The 17,183-nt window shown below is 43.1% G+C and overlaps 1 protein-coding gene across 9 annotated transcripts in view; it reads right to left on the reverse strand.

The window, feature by feature from the left end:
- Positions 1–11,596, reverse strand: part of BMPR1B (bone morphogenetic protein receptor type 1B) — an 825,728-nt gene extending 814,132 nt beyond the window's left edge. For 6 of the 9 annotated variants that reach the window (XM_029597542.1, XM_029597519.1, XM_029597536.1 and 3 more), the window contains exon 1: positions 11,400–11,595. The gene's annotated coding sequence lies outside the window, so the exon portion shown is untranslated. Of the gene's footprint in view, positions 1–10,525; positions 10,681–11,399 lie in introns of those variants that run through there. The other 3 variants (XM_029597530.1, XM_029597511.1, XM_029597567.1) reach the window with 2 other exon arrangements.
- Between the last annotated feature and the right edge of the window lie 5,587 nt (positions 11,597–17,183).

Here is a 17,183-nt window from a genome sequence, read left to right on the forward strand (position 1 = left end):
ATCCTTCCATTATGTCGCTCACAAAAAATATTGAAAAGAATCGGTCCAAGCACCGATCCCTGAGGCATACCACTAATAACAACCACCTCCTCAGAGAAAATTCCATTTACCACTACCCTTTGTCGCCTCCCACTCAGCCAGTTTCTAACCCAATCACTCTGAGATCCATACCAAGGGTGCACAATTTATTTATAGGTCTTCTGTGCAGAAATGTGTCAAACCTGCTGAAATCCAAGTACACTAAACCTAGTGCTTTCCCTTGATCGAACTCTCCGGTCAGATTCAAATGACAGGGTTTACATCTGGTAAAACCAGGCTGCCTCAGATCTTTCAATCCATTGGATTCCAAATATTGCACTATCCTCTGTTTTAGCAGTGATTCCATTAGTTTGCTCACCACAGAGGTCAGAGCTGCTCCTTACTTCCACTTTTGAGAATAGGAACCACATCTGCCCTTTTCCAGTCCTCCAGACACTAATAAAGTGAAGCTGCCAGGACATCTCTTAGTACCCTCGGATGTATCCCATCTGGCCCCATCGCCATATCTACTTTAATTAGCATCTCATGAGCACACTGTTCTGAAAATTGATTAAGGTTTATCTCACTTCCAATTTTATTTGTGCTCATTTTATGTGGTCCTACTCCAGGTCCTTCCACAGTGAACACTGAACAGAAATATTTGTTAAGCAATTTTACTTTTTCCTCATCAGCCCCTACATATGCCTCGCCTTCACCTTTGAGTCTCACAATGCCACTTTTGCACTTCCTTCCATCACTAACATATCTAAAAATAGTCTTGCCTCCCCATTCTATCATATTTGCTACTTTTTATTCTATTTGAATTTTTGCATTCTTGACTATTTCCCCAGCTTCTCTTAATTTTTTTCAGACATTATTGCCTTTAATCTGCCAGATGTAGACTGGAGAATCCCTTCTGCTGAATCTAACAATAGCAGAGAAATAGTGGATGCCCTGCAAGGGGCTTTGTTCAAACAAATGGTAATGGAACCCAAGAGAGAGGGAGCTATACTCGATTTAGTGCTCACTAATGGAGATAATGTCTCTGATATCCAAGTGGGTGCCCACCTCAGCACAAGTGATCATCAAACAGTATGGTTTCATATCACAAATAGGAAACGGAGAAGAAGCACGAAGAACCAAGTTTTGCAATTCAAAAACACAGACTTTGAGGAAATGGGGAAGTACCTGGAGGAAGAACTAAAAGGCTGGGAAAATAAGAGAGATGTGGATCAACAGTGGACCAAACTAAAAGGAGCAATTATCAAGGCAACTAATCTATATGTTAGAAAAGTAAAGAAAAGCAAAAGAAAAATGAAACCTATCTGGTTCTCAAAGGAGGTGGCTGACAAAATAAAAGCTAAAAGAAGAGTATTCAAGAAATATAAAGGATCCCAAAGGGAAGAGCACAAAGAAGAATATCTGGTACAACTGAGGGAGACGAAGAAAGTAATCAAGACGGCAAAAAGTCAAGCGGAAGAAAGGACTGCCAAAGAGGTAAGAAGAGGTGACAAAACATTTTTCAGATACATCAGAGAAAGGAGAAAAGTTCAAAGTGGTATAGTGAAATTGAAAGGTGAAAAGAATCAATGTGTAGAGAGAGACGAAGAAATGGCAGAAATACTAAATGAATACTTCAGTTCAGTGTTCACTAAAGAGGACCCAGGTGAAGGACCGTCGCTAGTTAACAAGAAACTGGAGGGGAGTGGAGTAGATGTAACTCCATTTACAGTGAAGAATGTGGGGCCTGATGAGGTTCATCCCAGGATACTGAGGCAGCTCAGAGATATGCTGGTGGGTCTGCTGCGCGACCTGTTCAATAGATCACTAGAAACGAGAGTGGTGCCAAGTGACTGGAAAAGAGTGGGGGTGATCCCGCTTCACAAGAGTGGGAGCAGAGAGGAGGCTGGAAACTACAGGCCGGTTAGCCTCACCTCAGTGGTGGGTAAAGTGATGGAGTCAATGCTGAAAGAGAGAATAGTGAACTATCTACAGTCTGAAGAACTGCTGGACCAGAGGCAGCATGGATTCACCAGGGGACGATCCTGTCAGACAAATCTGATTGACATTTTCAACTGGGTGACTAGGGAATTGGATCAAGGAAGAGCGCTCAATGTCATCTACTTGGATTTCAGAAAGGCTTTTGATACGGTCCTGCACAGGAGGCTGGTGAATAAAATGAGAAGCTTAGGAGTGAGTGCCGAGGTGATGGCCTGGATTGCAAACTGGTTGACGGATAGATGACAATGTGTGATTGTAAATGGAACTTACTCTGAAGAGAGAACTGTGTTAAGCGGAGTGCCGCAAGGATCGGTGTTGGGACCGGTCCTGTTCAATAACTATGTGAGCAACATAGCGGGTGAGATAGATGGTAAGGTTTGTCTGTTTGCAGCTGACACTAAGATCTGCAACAGAGTGGACATGCCAGAAGGAGTGGAGAGTATGAAATGGGATTTAAGGAAGCTGGAAGAGTGGTTGAAAATATGGCAGCTGAGATTCAATGCCAAGAAGTGCAAATTCATGCAAATGGGGTGTGGAAATCCGAAAGAGCTGTATTCTATGGTGGGGGACGGGGGGGGGGGGGGGTGAAGGGCTGATGTCCACGGAGCAGAAGAGAGACCTAGGGGTGATAGTGTCTAATGATCTGAAGTCAGCGAAACAATGTGACAAGGCAATAGCTAAAGCCAGAAGAATGCTGGGCTGCATAGAGAGAGGAATATCAAGTAAGAAAAGGGGAAGTGATTATCCACTTGTACAGGACCTTGGTGAGGCCTCACCTGGAGTACTGTGCTCAGTTCTGGAGACCGTATCTACAAAGGGACAGAGACAGGATGGAGGTGGTCCAGAGAAGGGCAACCAAAAAGGTGGAAGGTCTTCATCGAATGACTTATGAGAAGAGATTGAAGAATCTAAATATGTACACCCTGGAGGAAAGGAGGAGCAGAGGTGATATGATACAGACTTTCAGATACTTGAAAGGTTTTAATGATCCAAAGATAATGACAAACCTTTTCAGTCAGAAAAAAATCAGCAGAACCAGGAGTCACGATTTTAAAACTCCAGGGAGGAAGATTCAGAACCAATATCAGGAAGTATTTCTTCATGGAGAGGGTGGTGGATGCCTGGAATGCCCTTCCGGAGGAAGTGGTGAAGACCAGAACTGTGAAGTACTTCAAAGGGGCGTGGTATAAACACTGGGGATCCATAAAGTCTAGAGGATGTGTATGAAGAGTGGGTGGCTTGCGGAAATGATGACTACTACCGGAGATAATACCCTTATTCAATAAACATACACAGTTAATGCGACTCCAACATTGCTCTAAGAGGTAATGTGGGAAAAAAAAAAAAAGGATTTCCATTCACAAAAAAGCAGGGAGTAGCTTGCTTGTTACACCGGATACTACTCCAAACCAAATAAGCCTGATACTTCACTTTCAATGCATATCCAGCATAGCTCTCTGCTTCAATGGCAGGGGGGAATGAAGAAAAGTGGATCTATATACAGACAACAACCAACAAGGACTGAATTACATGGTTGGGGTAAACAAGCATGGGTGTAGCTTGCTTATTGCGGCAGTTACTATCCCTAACTAATTAAGCTAGATATTTCACTTAGATGCAGTTCCAACACTGCTCTACATTAATGGAGGGGGGAAGGGAAACAGAACCAAAAAGGTTACTAAGGGCCAAGAGTAACAGAAAAGTATGAGAAAAAAAAAAAGTGTGAAAGCTTGCTGGGCAGACTGGATGGGCCGTTGGTCTTCTTCTGCCGTCACTTCTATGTTTCCTCTTTCTGCAATCTCTTGTAGTTTATGAATGCTAACCTTTTCTCCCTTAACTTTTCAGCTATATATTTAGAAAACCATAACTGCCTATTTTTCCACTTCCCTTTATTTGAGTCTTGACAAAAAGATTAATTACCCTTTTAGTTTTGCCTACTGCCCTTCTATTTCCCCTAGATTTACCCATCCAGATAACGACTCCTTGAGGTACTCCCTCATTTTGAGAAAGTTAGTTTTCCTAAAGTCTAGGACCCTCACCTTGGAATAAGCCTTCATCTCCTGTGTCCTAATATTGAACCACACCATCCAGTGGTCACTGGCTGCCAGATGATCATCCACTGCAAAATCAGAAATACTGTCTCCATTAGTAAGCACCAAGTCTAGTATCACCCTTCACCCATGTGGATTCCGTTACCAATTAACAGAACAGTTCTCCCTGCAGAGAATCCAGGATTTCCCTGCTTCCAGAAGATACTGCAGTTAGGGTGTCCCAAACATCTGGAAGACTGAAGTCCCCTAGCAGCAGCACCTCCCCTTTCATAGCACTTCCCTGAATATCCTCCATTAAATATCTATCCATCTCCTCTGTCTGTGATGGAGGTCTGTATATTACACTAATATAAATAGATGTTCCATTCCCTCTTTCAAGATTAACCCACAGTGCCTCCTCCTTACCTCGTAAGTCCAGCAATGCTTCTGCTTTAATACCGATAGATAGAAGCTAGATGGAAAACCATAACTGAGATATAGTTCTATGTACCACATCTACATGATAGCTACTATATCTAAATCAGCTTCTTCCATGACTGCCTCTAGATCTAGGACTTTATTCCCCATACTATGAGCTTTAGTGTATATAGTTTTCCCAAATATTGCCTTCCCCCCCCCCCCCATATTTCCCATTTCTATATGAGTATTTAATGTTTTACTTACCTTAGCTTTTTGTTCACTGATCCCTGATTATTCTAGTTTAAAGCCCTCCTCAGTAGATTTGTCATTATTTGTTGAAAGAACAAGTGAATCCAATCTCTGCTTAGCAATCCATGAAATATCATCCCATGATCCAAGAAGCCAAAACGCTCAAGTTGACACCATCTACACAGCCATTCATTTATCTCCAGAATGTGAGCTTCTCTGCCTGGGACTTTAGCCTTAACAGGGAGGATTGATGAGAATACCACCTGTGCACCTATCTCTTTACCCACTCTCCCAGAGCCATGAAGTCAGTTTTGATATGATGTGTGGCACCTAGCAGTATCATTTGTGCCAACATGGATAAGCAGCATTGGATAATGGTCAGTAGGCTTGAGGATTTCTGGCAATCTCTCCATAAGGTCTTGGATTTTGGCACCCAACAGACAGCACACTTCCCAGGACACTGTCTGGTCCACAGATAAGTGCCTCCATGCCCCTAAGAAGCAAGTCAACAACCACAACCTTCCACCTCCTAGGTGCAGTAGTTGCTGTACCCACAGCTTTGGGTTTGCATGTCCTTTCCTCCTCATCATGGGATGACATCTACTCCTCCATATCAAGGGAAGTCGAAGCTGAGGTTTAGGATCTAGTAGCCATAGTAATTTGGGTTCAGCTGTCATCTTGTGGACCAATTTCACCTTCCACTCTGAGTTCTCCATCTTAAATGCCTTGATAAGCATTTCAATGTAGTCCTCATTCTCCCGGATGCTTCTCAATCTTGACACCTTCTCTGAGTTCTGCTACCTCTTTCCTGAGGGATTCGATCTGCAGACTTCTTTCACACTGAACCGATTCCTCACTGTGGATCAGGACATCTGACTAGACAGCAGTAGAACTGGTAAAACCAGTGACAGGTTTGGCAATATAACGTTTCCCAGCCATCCTTCGGTTGCTGGTAGCTGGTGCAAGAAGAAGTGATAAAGACCAACCAAAGAACTTACCTTTTCCTCACCTGTCCTGGAAATAAAATTAGCTAGCCTGTGGAATCTAACTTAACACGTCTATCTCACGTGATGCTTAGAAGAATTAAGTGTCTTATCTTATTCTTTCAGACTGAAATATATAGTTATAAATGTATGAGGTATGTAGTTTTGGGTTGTCTCCTTTATAGCCTGCTGTTGCTGAAAAAAGCAACTAGAAATTATTATTACCACAAGATCTAATATGGTGCTGCCAATCAGCTCACAAGAAGTTTACTTAAATTTGTTCTGTTTTTAGAAAACACAAAATGATATAGTTTACTTGCTCACAGTCCTCTTTCTAGTACCAAGCAGTATTTTTCTCTTTTATCCTGAAAATTAATTGCCTGAAGGGTCTACTATGGTATTATTAATTGTCACGGTTTCACCTGGTAGACCGGCTCTCCATGCCAAGGTTCAGCCTGCTGCACAGTCTTCCCTCCACCTTTCCTAAAGCCTTGCCAAGGACCTCGCCTTTGGTTACACCATGCCCAAGCCTCAACCCCATTTAACCCTGCCTTGTCATTACCTTGCTGCTTCTTCATCACGTCACCTTGGCTCCCTAACCTGACCACCTTCTTCTCCTATTCCTGTCCTGACTTGCCCAGTGGCCTCTTTGCTTTGCTCTCTGGCTTCCCAGGCTTCCTTGCCTTGCTCTAGGGCCCCCTGCTAGGTTCTTATACCCAGCCTTGTGCCCCATTTGACTTCCCTCTTCATCGTTGCCTGTTCTTTCTGGTCCAGTCCTGTGTCCCTGTCTTGTGCCATCCTGTCCAGTTCCATGTGCTTCCCAGTCCTTGCTCTCGTCCCTGGTTCAGCTTTTACACTATATCCAGTCCCCAATCTGAGCCTGCATCCAACCCCCTGTCTGAATCTGTATCCTATCTTAGCCTGTGCCCAGTATCCAATCCTCAGCTTCCAGCATGTCTCTACCCCAACATCCAGCCTGTGCCTGCCCTGCCTTCTCCAGCCTGTCCTCCCTCATCCAGTCTGATTTACCATGATGTTCTGCCGAAGACACCAAGTGGGCGGGCTAGGCAGAAGATAAACCCAAGCCTTGCCCTACAGTCCTGCCCTACTCTTTGCTGGGGTGCACCTGGAGTCCAGCCCGGACCTGTATGACACTAAGTAAGCACCTCCTGAACTTTAAGTATTTTAATTCCACATAAATTAAAATGTATCTAAATTGCTTTCTTTTCATACTCTGCCAACCAAGGTCAGATTATTCTGGGTAGTCTAACTCAATTAGTGGGTTAGTCTAGAAAGTTGATGTGATGCCTATCATGAAACTCGGTATAACAAAAACAATAAATAAATAAATAAATAAAGTTAGAAGTGAAGGTAAGGGTCGGTTGGTAGCTACCAGGGATGTGCATTCGTTTGCGACAAAATAGGAAATAGCGACAATATTTCCTATTTTGTTGTGGTTTGGGAGGGCAACAAAACGATAAGAAAACCCACGAAATTTCGTGTGGTTTTCTTATCGTACTTCGGGGGGGGGGGGAGAGAAAGGGCACATTTAAAAAAAAGCAAAACCCCAAACCCTCCAAATTTCATTAATTGCAACCCCCACCCTCCTGACCCCCCAAGACTTGCCCGACCCCCCCCCCCCCCCAAAGACTTACCGATAGTCCCTGGTGGTCCAGCAGGATCCCGGGAGCGATCTCCCCCTCTCGGGACATTGGCTGCCACTAATCAAAATGGAGCCGATGGCCCTTTGCCCTTACCGTGTGACAGGGGCTATCGGTGCCATTGGTCGGCCCCTGTCACATGGTAAGAGCAATGGATGGCCCGCGCCATTTTTTTAAGATGGCACCAGCCGTCCATTGCTCCAACCATGTGACAGAGGCCAGCCAATGGCACCGATAGCCCCTGTCACACGGTAAGGGCAAAGGGCCATTGGCTCCATTTTGATTAGTGGCAGCCGATGGCCCGAGAGCGAAAGATCGCTCCTGGGACCCCCGCTGGACCACCAAGAACTTTCAGTAAGTCTTGGAGAGGGGGTCTGGAGGGGGGGGGGGGTCGCAATTCATTAAATTTGAAGGGTTGGGGTGGATTTGAGGGGGGGGGGGTTATGTTTTGTTTTTTTACACAACAGCCCATCTGCCCCCTCTTGTTTTGGGCTTCGTTTCGGGGGACAAACAAAATAGAATCGGCCCGAACCACAGGAAAATGAAATTTCCTGCAGTGGGCCGATAACAAAGGCCAAACCAAAAGGTTCAGCTGAATCACATCTCTAGTAGCTACTTCCCTTCTACTCTTTCTAAATAGAAAAAAATGCCTTAAAAAAAAGCAATGCAAAAAAAACCCCTTTTTCAGAAAATAAAAAAGATAAAAAAACTCTTAATAAAAAATATCCCTCTTCAAAGTAAGGTCTCCACAACTGAACTCAGCCAGAAAATTTACCTGTTGTAGTCTACCTCATCCAATAAAGGGAGGGAAGAGTTGAGAGAGAGACTGGAGATGGGATGGTGAGAGAGGACAGGGTGGCAGATTGAGAGAGAGACTGAGTAAGGACAGGGCATGGGAACTGAAAGACAAGGGGACTCGTGCAGACCTAGGCCAAGGTGGTAGGTGAAGCAAAGAGTCACCTTGGATGCAGCTGTCATGGCAGCAAAGGACTTGGTCGGGGGTTGCGGGCTGCATGCTTCTGCCAGTGCCACACAGTGGCATGTTAAGGGCTCAATTTATTTTCATAGACAAAGAATGGGAAAACAGCTTCGGTAAATCAAACCTTAAAGGAACTGCGAAAGATCTCAGATGACAATCCCATCAGGCTCCCAACTTCAGTAGGGACAACTGGGGGTGAGGTTGGCATTAGAGGGGTATCAGCTACTGGCTCCTAAATTTTGGGGCTGGATCCTAGAGCACAAGAAAATTTGTCAAGGCCTACCTTAAAATGTGCTTACTATAGCAAAAGACATCCTTGTAACCAAGGCAAGGCTTATTGATGCATTCATTTTCCAATAATAAAGTCCATTTTTTGGAATAGGCAGACCTAAAGATAATGTTGCCCTCCAGAAAGGCGAGAAATACAAAATGAACAAGCAGGATTAGGTTGAGAAGGAAGAGATTAAAGAATCCCCAAGCAACTAAAAAGGTAGGGGGAGACAGAGATACTCTAAGACACAATGATAAGCCAAAAGAAATTTGAATAACCGTAGCTCAAATACTATTTATAATTTGATTTTAAGTGTTATACAGTAGCTGCCATAAGTAAAACCTAAAAGGCATTTTCAATAAGAATTTCCAGCTGCATAGGGCCATGAGGAGAAATACCACTGGTGGTTTCCAACGACAAAAACCAAAGTTAGAGTCATACAGTTCTAGTTTTATCTCAGGAAACTCTGTCTGATTTAAAAGAACAGTTTGCTATCATTAAAAACATACTGTCTACTTCTGGCACATGAATAATAAGATCATATCAACCTGTAACAAGAGACCGCAGGGAAAAAGTCTATCTAGTGGCTTACTGATTGTGTAGCATCCAATTGTGCAGCCCTAAAATTGCATTCTAAAATTGTCACGTGTACGATTACAACTCTTTTCATCATGCACCTTCCTTTTAAAGCATGCTGCAAATGTCAAACCTTTTAGCAATTTCACACTGCTCCAATTGGTTTGTTGACTAGTTTAACCACTAGGTAAGAACCTTAAAAACTGCCTTGCCCAGTGCATTAATTTTCTGATCCTGTAGCGCGGCAAATGTATAGATGTTGATGCAGGATGTACCTCTGCAAGAAAATCTTCGCAAAAACCAAAACAAAACACAGCTCCATGCATAACAGGAACGTGTGTGCGGCATTTGCGATAGAATGTGCTATTTCCCTTTTAAGAATGCGGAGCTGCATTTGAAAAGTTTTTCTTCTGCGTGCAGAATGACATTTTACGCAGTTTTCCACAGGAATGAGCTGCCGTAATGCAAAAATCATACAAAGTAACTCCTTAATTATTACTGTGTAGAAACTCTACGTGAAAAAAAATTAGCTTTCCGGGCCACGTTTCACAAAAATATAAATTACACTTGCAGTGAAATTTCCTGTGCAAATTTTCTACCGGGCTGTTTTGCATATCGGTTTCGGTAGATTCACACTTACTATTTCACCAATCATGAGTGCAAATTTTCACGCAATAGTACATGACCCTCCTTGTGGGGGTAGGCAAGCAAGCAAGGCCCAAGACTAGAAATTGGCATAACTGGCACCAATACACTTTTTAGCTTTACGCCATAACTTAAGTGACCCGGTGGTTTTTCCTGGCTGTAGAACAGTCATGCACACATTAAGAAACTGTTCAAGAGCCAGAGTCCCTAAACCTCTCTCCCAACCGCACCAAAATTGGAAAGTAAGTTAATCTGCCCCAAAACAAGTGATTTAGGAGTGTGCAGCTGAAAAATGTTTTGCTTCCGTTTCATTTTATATCGTTTCGTTTTAGTAAGCATAACATCCTTTTTAGTGAACACATTCATTTAGGATGCGCGTATTTCGACTCTATCCGTGCATATTTGATTTAGTACGCACTATAAAATATGTATAAACGAAATAAAACAGCACGTCGTGCTAAAACAATGGGAAGACTTCCAAGCTACCTTAGCATTTCTTGCACAACACTTCTTGAAATTACCTTCGTTTTTTCACTAAGTCACAATCGTGGGGGGTGGGGGGGGGGGGGGAATGCCTCAGACTGGATCCGTCACCGAACTCAATTGTTTCAGCAGAGTTTTCTTTCAGCTACATCACTGTACAGCCGCACACGTCTTTACAGTGTCAGCCGCGATATTATCACCACCATTACCAATTTTATTTTCCTGTCTTCGATCCAATTTGTTCCTTGGCCTGGAGTGCGTATAGCAGGGTTCCAGTCCGGCTGTGTGCCACCACCGACTCCTACCAACCCAGCGGGGTTCAGCCGCCAGCTCTCGCCACCCCCCCAGGCAGGGAGACGATCTTGAAAAAGAAACGAGAAAAGCCTCTCCTTCCTCTCTACTAGTCCCTCAATGGGAGTGTAAGATATCAACACTTCTCCCCCTCCCCCCCCCCCGAAACACACACACAACTCCCTTTCTTGTTGGCATGGGACAGCCGGAGAGTGCCAGGAGGGATTAATCCTGTCAAGACCACATTGTCAAAAAAAGAAAGAAAGTCCAGCTTGGCACTAACTAAAACCATGTTGGTTGAATTAAGAATCACAAAAAGAAGGGGAAACGATCAATCAATTCCCTGTGGCTGACAGGGTAATTCTACTCCAGAAGGGAGGGGAACTCTGCGAGCCAGTGTAACAAGTCTCTTTGTAGCTTTAAAGATACAATTCAAAACCAGGCAGGCTACAGCCTTCAAAGTTTCAGTTGCCAGCATGCAAAGTTGGTTTTTTTTGTTTTGTTTTTTTGTTTGGGGGGGGGGGGGGAAAGAGATGTTAATAGCTAAACTCACGTCAAAGGATTTGAATCAGCGCAAGTTTGAAGCCTGTGAGAGCAGTAGCACCAACGATCAAACCAAAAAGCACAAACGCGGTGTCAACTCCCCCTCCCCCCTCCTTCCGCCCGTGTCACCTCGGCGCCCCCGAAGGAGGCGATGCCGAGGACAAGGACACGCGCACATACATGAACTTAAAGCATGACATGAAGAAAAAAACAAAAAAAATCCTGGCCCAGCTCATTGCAGCCCCTTACCGGCCGTGCAGCGCCGCCTCCTCCTCCTCCTCCTCCGGCTCTGCCCGTGCCTGGTGCCGCCGGCGCTGCTCCGCGCCCCCTCCCTCACTGCAGCAGGCGCCCCGCCGCCGGGCTCTGCCTGGCTCCTCTCGGCTCGCTCGTCCCTCTCTCTCTCTCTCTGCAGCTCCCACTAGTGAGTGAAGGCTGCCTGCCTGCCTGCCAGCGCCGTGCTGAACGCCACCCACCTGCAGCCCGACCAGGGCAACCTGTCACTCCCGCCGCAGGAGGAGGAGGCACTTCTTCCCAGCCCGTCCTCACAGCCACCGCTTTTATTTCTGCGGGTCACGGTTCATTGTCGTTCAGAAAAGGGGCCCGGCGCTGGCCACGGTGCGCTGGGAAATGCTGTAGCCAACCAAAAAAAAAAAAAACCCAAACACACACACACACACTACCACCACATCACAAGATTTCCTGCCTCCCGCCGCCTGTGCTGCCTGAAATTAAACTCTAAACGACCCCCCCCCCCCCCCCCCCCAGGAAAAAAAAATCAGCAGTCATTTGCCATATAAAAGAAACAAAATGATATAATTGGCTTCTGCATTCAGGCCGCAGGGAAATGCCAAGATCACCTACAAAAGGAAGTGCCCAAGGAAGGTGGAGGAAGACATGCGAACTTGGTGACAGTCAAAGGAGACTTTGATGAATCACAGAGACCCTGACTTAAGCGAGAAAGAGCAGAGCAAAGGAGAGGTAAAGAGTAAGGCAGCAACAAACAAACAAACAAAAAAAAACAGAGAACTTACTCTCTCTCTCTCTCCCAGTTGCTCAGGGAATGCAGAGCCAGCATTCAGTAAGTGTGAAAGTGAAGGAGAGAAAGCGATCAGTCAGCCACCAGAGACAGAAATCCAGAGCAGGAGCAGGTCTGTAAAGCTGTGGAGACCGCTTAATTATACCACCTGAGAGGAGGTGAAAGAAGACATTGATGAAAGTCAGGGTAAAACATTCAAATAAAAACAAAGCTCTAATACCTAAGTGAAAACTATATAATCTTTAGTATAGAAGTACCAGTAATATAACACTTATAAATTCATATTTGGCTGAATGAAAGGAAACTACAACTCAAAAACCGAAATACTCTTTATCGGTAACAAGGTAACAGAGAAAGTAGAGAAGGACATCCTCAACTGTCTCCCTTCATATAAAATTCAATATGAGGTGAGAGATTTAGGGTGTATGCTGGACTCTGAGCTCAATATGAAAACTTCTGTGAAGGCTATCCTAAAAGATGGTTTTCACAAATTACGAGTGCTAAGGAGATTAAAACCACTATTGCACTCAAATGATTTCCGGATTGTAGTACAGGCATTAATTCTACCCAAGTTAGATTATTGTAATGCCCTATGGTTAGGTTTGCCCTCATCGACCATTCGTCCGCTGCAATTGTTGCAGAATGCTGCTGCACGGCTAGTGTCTGACACAAAAAAATTTGATCATGTTTCCCCGGTTCTGATGGGATTACATTGGTTGCCGGTTCAGTTCCGCATACAATATAAGTGCCTAACTTTAATACATAAAGCAATTTATGGCACGAATTCGGAATGGCTGAATGCCTCTTTACGTATCCATGTTCCATCATGAAATTTGAGGTCCCTTGGGCAGGCCTTGTTGACCATTCCATCGCCCAAACTGGCTCACCTTAGTTCAGTGAGGGAGAGGTCTTTATCTTTAGCAGGGCCAAAAATGTGGAATTCCTTACCCGCTGAGATTCGGACAGAGGAGGACATTAATAACTTTAGGAAGCAGATAAAAACCTGGTTATTCGAACAGGCTTTTAGCCTAAATAGTTGATCCCGTTCACCATAGTAATACAGAGACACTAGGGGAGGAAGGAGATGAGAGTTGAAGAGGGAAGGAGGGGAGATGGGTGGGTGGAGGGGAGGGGAGGAGGGTAGATGGATGGGTGGAGGGAAGGGGGTAACCTGAGAAGATGTGGCAGAATTGTTGGGATTTGAAAGGGCTTAGTTTTAATGTATTTTTAGCCAGCTAGCCTTTGGTTTTAATGTATTTTAGTCATGTATTATGTTTAATGATATGTTTTTTAGTATATATGTGCTTGAAGGTTGCTACTGCAATTTCAATCAATGTAAACCGCCTTGAAATGAACTTGAAAGCCGGTATATAAGGTTGAATGAATGAATGAATGAATGAATAAATAAATAAATAAACAAACAAACAAACAAACATACTGATTTGAAAATGTATTTTGCCAACCTTGTAACTGGGTGGTAAATGCTGTGCACTGGCATGACTCTTGTGGAAAGAAGGGATGTACATCAATAAAATCATGGTTTCGGGTTTGATTCATTTCATAATTCCCCGTTTTATGTTTTTGTTTTATTTGTGTGGGGTTTTTTTAACCTCTATTATTTTTCGTTTTAGTGCACAATATTTCTATTTAGTGTGCACCATTTGCGTTGCGCACTAACATGAACAATTAATAACAAAAAATTTAATGAAAAATTGCATGCTTTCAGTTATGAAACTATATGAAAAAAAAACCCACTATCATTTCAATTTTGAAATTATATGAAACGATATAGGCAATGTTGTTAAAACCAAAAGCACATCTTTAATGGAAGATCTCCAGTTCAATCCCCCAAGCAGCGCTTCCATTCTCAGGTCACCTGGCACTGCTACGGTGGAAGTGCTAACAGACCAGGAGTGGTGCAAGGGTATCAGACAGCTTAAGCAGACTCGTATTCTCCCACCATCCTGAGATTTTGATAATAAAACTCTACTGTCATGACCCCATTACCTGTCATGTCCCCCATTACTGTCATGACCCCATTACCCCATGACCCTCAGAATAATACTGTAAAAAACACATAATCGGACATCATACTTTTAAATATTATATTTTGTTATGTATAAACACAAATATATTTCAGAAATCATGTCACAGTATGTGATGAATGTGTCATCTATGAATTTTGGGGGAGACTGCAAAAAAACAAACAAACCATAAATGTATAAATTAAAAGAAATCCATACTGCATTGACTAAAGGTAATTGCTAAAATGGTTGGCTGCGCTGAACTATGATGTTTCCCCTTACTACTCACCAACAAAAAAAAATTAAAATTGTCTTGTGACCTCGGTACCAGTGACACAAACTCCCTCCATTACTAGTCAGGTTGCAAAGTAACACAAAACCCTACAAAAAACTGTATAGCAAACCTGACATACCTAAACAGAACTAACACCTAGAATTCAAACAGCAAAAACCCTACTATGAGAAGGCAACATTGTAGGCATGAGAACAACAATACTACAACTACTACTAAGCATTTACATGGTGCTACAAGGTGTATACAGCACTGTACAGATACACCAAAGAGACAGTCCCTGCTTCAAGGTGCTTTCAATCTGATCAAGACAAATAAGTATTTGGGGAGAACAAAGGAAAAAAAGTCTCAAAGATGGATTAACTGACACAGTTGAAGACAGGGACTACGTATTTTAGGCACTCTGTGAAGTAATAAAAACCCTGCAAAAAAAACAAAAAATACTCAGAGCATATGCAGCATATGTTCTATTTGGAAAACAGAACACGTCAACTGCTACAGATCCCTACACAGAAACTACACATTAGTAGAATGTCTCACATTATCAGTCACACATGCAGAACGCAGACCCTCACCAAATAAAGAATAAATTACCACAACTTAGAGATAGAAATATGCATGCAATAACTGAACTCTTTGCTATGCTGTCCACTTCAGTATCAGACACACACCCACTCCCGTTCCCTGCAAACGGAAGGAGGTGCAGGGAAGGGGCTACATTAGGGAGCAGAATGGCCCTTTTTTGCTCCACTTTGCCCACTCCAGCCTCACCACCTCCTCTCCTGTTTCCTGCACAGGAGGGATGGATGGAGGGACTGGATTAGGAAGTACAGTAGCTCTTCCTGGCTTTCTCTGTCTCTTCCAGCAGTTGTGGTCATTGCTTAGGGGTGATACCTAATTGCTGGATTCAGGGCCCGTGACTGCAGAGTTCCAGACATGTCCTGGTGCATGACCCCTAGCCCAGGAACGTAACTGCAATGACCACACTAGGTATATTGAGGGAGTGGCGAGATAGAGAGATATAAAATAGGGGAAAACCCTGTGTAGTTGCAAATGAAGGCTCGTGGTACCAGTACCCCAGCTCTGGTTCTGGGAACAGGAGGAAATTGCCAGGTAAAAAAAAAAAAAACATTAAAAAATATAAAATAAAATAAAAACATAGGTCAAGCAATGGAAACAGACTCCAGAATGCAAAATTGCTGGCACATTTGCCCCAGGCATAGCTGCAGAAACAGACACAGAAGTGGAAGAAAGAGATGCGCTAGAGAGTGCATCAGCTACCAAAGAAGATATCCGAGCTTTAATACAAGAATGAAAGCATGGCTTAAAAAAAAACACAAAAAAACTCAGCCAGATATACATCTGCATCTGGGGGACCTGAAGAAAGATGTGACAAACCTTGGAAACTGAGTAGCAGATGTGGAGCAAAGACTAGAAGAGAATGTGAATACATTGTAGATAACATTTTTTAAAAACTTGTCAGATTTGGAATTATAGAACTTTCTCAAGCTAAAAATAGATGACATTGAAAATAGATCAAGGAAAAGTAATGTGTGGATGAAAGGCATAACAGAGGCATCTGAAGGATGTTTGCTACAACACAATCTAAATCTCTGAAATTAGATAGGGTCCCATAGAGCAAATGGACTAGGAAAAAAAGAAAAGATCTAGGGAAACTGACTGTCCTATGTATGCACAACTTTACTGACAAGGAAGACACTTCATGCAAATTAAGAGGAATAAAACCTTTAAGCAAATAAAGAGAACATTTATAATAACTTGCCCATATTAATGCTTAACACGTAAGAAATGAAAATACAAAATATAGACAGGGATTTCTCTTCACTCTGCTTTTCACTGTTAGTGGTAAAACATTCAAAATGGACATTATTCACCAAGGCTGGAAAATGTAATTAAATTTACAAACTTGTAGACCTCTGTTTCAAGTAAACCAGCCCAAAGTGGTGTACACCCGCCTTATGTAAAGGCACCGACAGCAGAAGGAAAAGAGAAGTCAGTAGTGCGAAACTACAAGAAAACAGGCGGTGATCCCTGTGAGGCCTAAGCTCCTATCGCAAAAGAAATCTACAGAGGCACAACATTCAGAAATCGGATTCAGAGAGTCAAAGCAGAGATAATTAGGTGAACAGGCTAAAAAGGAAGCCCAGTGGAATATATAAAGAAAGCAGTGTGTGATACGGGATGGAAAGGTCTAGTGATCATAACAGTTTGATGGAGAATGAGTTAAACTGTTTCTTGATTTAAAAGTTGGACATATGACGACATTTTAGAGCTTTAAAATTACATTCAACCGAACAGACAGAAAATCAGGAAGGAAACCTCATACATTAAAGCATGAGGTTTCATAGGTTCTTCTTTCTGCTCACACCTGCATGGAACAACTTCACTCACATATTGACTCCACTCGGATTCAGAGTGGGACAGAGAGGATTTGTTTAATGTGGGCACCAAATCCATAATTTAGTTGGAGCACACTCCAGTATGGCTTGAACTGCATGGTCTTCGTGAAAAGGAAGGACAAAGGTTTTGTCCTTAAATAATCCATAATAATAATCCTCCGTGAATGTCATTGACAAAACTTAAATATGTTGTGAATGTGTTAAAGAACTATTCTTTTGAAAAGTATGATTTCACGACTAAGGAATATGGTTTGACAGAAT

This window comes from Rhinatrema bivittatum, chromosome 1 (genome assembly GCF_901001135.1).
Source record: "Rhinatrema bivittatum chromosome 1, aRhiBiv1.1, whole genome shotgun sequence".
NCBI classification, from domain to species: domain Eukaryota; kingdom Metazoa; phylum Chordata; class Amphibia; order Gymnophiona; family Rhinatrematidae; genus Rhinatrema; species Rhinatrema bivittatum.